Source organism: Dioscorea cayenensis, unplaced genomic scaffold (assembly GCF_009730915.1).
Source record: "Dioscorea cayenensis subsp. rotundata cultivar TDr96_F1 unplaced genomic scaffold, TDr96_F1_v2_PseudoChromosome.rev07_lg8_w22 25.fasta BLBR01001370.1, whole genome shotgun sequence".
NCBI lineage: Eukaryota > Viridiplantae > Streptophyta > Magnoliopsida > Dioscoreales > Dioscoreaceae > Dioscorea > Dioscorea cayenensis.
Genome location: NW_024087761.1, coordinates 17,241 through 20,657, shown reverse-complemented (window position 1 = coordinate 20,657; position 3,417 = coordinate 17,241). Strand labels below are relative to the sequence as shown.

At 46.4% G+C, this 3,417-nt stretch overlaps 1 non-coding gene across 1 annotated transcript; it reads left to right on the top strand.

Annotated features, from left to right (window-relative positions):
* The first annotated feature begins 2,913 nt into the window (after positions 1 to 2,913).
* Positions 2,914 to 3,020, top strand: LOC120256274. Its single transcript, XR_005535253.1, has one exon. It is a non-coding gene; the product is annotated as a small nucleolar RNA R71 (small nucleolar RNA).
* The last annotated feature ends 397 nt before the right edge of the window (positions 3,021 to 3,417 follow it).

Below are 3,417 nucleotides of genomic sequence, written 5' to 3'. Positions count from 1 at the left end.
GTGTTTTCAAGTGAAAAGGAGTCATGAAGAGGGAGAGAAACCATCCTTTTTTAAACAGAACTCGTGACTTTTGACGTTCTGTGCATCCACACGGGCATGTGGAAATTCCCCACGCCCGTGTGCCTCACTTCAAAAGCTCCACAGGGGCATACACACGCCCTTGTGCGCTCTCGGAAAAACTCTCACTGACTTAGAACGATCTCCCACGGGCATGCGGAAAATATCCATGCCCATGCGCCACCCTGAACAACCGAGAAAAATATCAAGTCTTACGCACGCCTGTGCGGAAATTCCCCACGGGCGTGGACATTCACATGCCCAACTCACAAGGGCAGCCGCAGGCCCCTATGTTTTCTCAGGATGGAGGGAGCAACCTACAGAGTTTTGCAAGGGCGTGGGGAAATTACCCACGCCCGTGCGTGGTTCACAAGTTCACCCACAGGGGCGAGTCCACGCCCCTGTTTGTTCTCGGGAAAATCTGCCCAACTCTACAGGAATTCACACGCCCGTGTGGAAATTACCCACTGGCATGCGCCAGTCGCATGGTCATCCACAGGGGCAGCCGCACGCCCCTGTGCCCTTTCTGGATGAGCTCACAGTACACATCCACGGGCGTGCTGAAATTCCACACGCCCGTGTGTTTTCTCTGGATGACTTAGAAAAAACCTGTAGGCTCTGCAGAAATATTCTGAACATGTTTACACACTCAGAGCCTACCCTATTATGCAAAATTTAACAGAAAAAACATGAAATAGAAATCAAATGACCAAACTTCGCCAATTCTCAACAAAACATACAATGAATTCTTTTAAAAACCCACAACAAAATCGCAGCACAAGCACTCAAAAAGAATTGAAACACCAACACTTAACAATTTATTCATGTAACAAACTAAACTAAAAAGTAAGAAAACAGTAAACACTTGGGTTGCCTCCCAAGAAGCGCTTGTTTAACGTTACTAAACTTGACGTTTCTTTCTTACCTCACGAGGGTTCATGAATGAAAGTTGCCCTTTTACCCATGGCCTGGAAGCATGATGAGTAAAGTCTCTTGAGGATAGAGGGTGTACTCTCGGGCTTCGGACCACCTAGCAATGGTTCGTCCAACTTCCCTGACTCCCTTACGTCTCCAACAGTCTTGGAGCGTTTTCGGTGGCGTCTTCGAGCCCTCTTCATTTTCCTGAGCACCTTCTTCAAGATCCCCGGGGTAAATGTTACTTCTTCAGTCGAACCAAGCATCATTACTTCTTCATTGCTCTACTCTTGGTCGAATAATCCTTTGTATGGATCTGGGTTGAACATTTCCTGCATATATTCATCAACAATTTCATCAGTAGTGTCCAGAAAGTATAGAGTATCATCAAAATAGAGAGAATGCCGCATGGCTTCAACAAGGAGGTATGTGAGCTTATCATCTCCAACTCTCAATGTGAGCTCCCCGCCATCCATGTCAATCAATGCTTTGGAAGTCCACAGGAACGGCCTCCCAAGTATCAAGGGTACATCTGCATCCTCATCGACATCTAGCACTACAAAGTCAACCGGAAAAATGTACTTGTCCACCTTGACAAGCACGTCTTCAATGATGCCTCTTGGATATCGCACCGTTCGGTCCGCCAATTGTAAAGTCATCCGAGTAGGCCTAGGCTCACCCAAGCCTAGCTTTTGGAAGAAAGTATATGGCATGACGTTGATGCTCGCCCCTGAATCCGCCAATGCCTTTTTCTCACCTAAGTTGTCGATGTTACACGGAATGATGAAGCTTCCCGGGTCTTTCTTCTTGTTTGGCATGTTCTTTTGCAACACCGCCAAGCATGAAACATCAAGCACCACTGAAGCACTCTCCTCTAATTTCCTCTTGTTGGTCAATAGGTCTTTCAGGAACTTCACATACTTAGGCATTTGAGCCAATGCCTCAACAAAAGGAATGTTGATGTGGAGTTGCTTGAATAAACTGAGGAACTTCTTATACTGTTTATCCCCTTGGTCATTCTTCAATCTAGAGGGATAAGGGATTCTTGGCTTGAAAGGTGGGGTTGCCTCCTCTTTCTCTTTGTTTGCGCCCTCCTCAACCTCTACAACCTCGGGTGCGTGTTCTTTCGGCTTCTCACTCGGAAGCATCCCTTTAACCTCACGACCACTTCTCAAAGTGATCGCCTTCACATGTTCTCTAGGGTTGGTTTCCGTGTTGCTTGGTAAACTTCCATGTGGCCTTTCGGAGAGAGACTTCGCAATTTGCCCCACTTGATTTTCAAGATTGTGCAAGGAGGCGGTGTGATTGCGAAGTGTAGCCTCGACTGATTCAAACCTTGTATTTACCGATTGAACAAATCCAGCCAAGTGCTTTTCCAAATCTGTCATTCAGGTTTCCAAGCCTGAAATTCTATTTTCCACTTGAGGGGCTTGTTGTTGTTGTTGGAAACCCGATGGCCCCATGGTCTTCTGTGGTCCTTGATTACTCCATAAAAACCTGGGATGATTCTTCCAACCTGAATTGTAGGTGTTGCTGTATGGATTCCCTTGAGGTCTCATTCCATTACCTACAAAGTCAATGTTCTCAATTGAAGAAACATCACCAATGACGATTGGGCAATCGGAGGGAGCATGTCCTCCACCACAACCGGTGTAATTAGTCACGGCCGCAACTCTATTCGAAGCTATACGATCTAGCTTCTTACTCAAACTCTCCACTTGGGCCACCAATGAAGTTACCGCATCAATTTCATGGAGACCGGCCACCTTTTTATTCTCCCTAGCATTCCACTGGTAGCTATTTAACCCCATTTCCTCAATCAATTGACGAGCCTCATCGGGGGTCTTGCTACCTAAGGTACCTCATGCCGCCGCATCCAAGAGTTGCCTTGTACTCGGGTTCAAACCATTGTAGAAGGTTTGAACAATCATCCACTCCGGGAATCCGTGTTGCGGACACTTTCACAGGAGTTCCTTGAACCTTTCCCATGTCTCAAATAGAGACTCCAATTCTAACTGCACAAAGGATGAGATCTCATTCCTAAGCTTTGCTGATTTTCCGGGAGGGAAATAACGGGCTAGAAAAGCTTCTACCATTTCCTCCCATGTAGTGATTGATGCTCTAGGTAATGAGTGTAGCCACTGCTTTGCTTTCCCCTTTAAGGAAAATGGGAAGGCTCTCAATTTGATGGCATCATCCGTCACACCATTTATCTTCAGCATGTCGCACACCTCGAGGAAGCTCTCTATGTGACTGTTTGGATCCTCATCAGCCAAACCGTTGAATTGTGCGGACTGTTGCAGCATATGGATGAATGCCGGCTTTAGCTTGAAGTTTTGAGCTTTAATTGGGGGACGCACAATACTCAATTGTGTCCCCAACACTGAAGGTCTGGCATAATCGGATAGTGTTCGTTGTTGCTCATTTTGTTCTGCCATGTTTTCA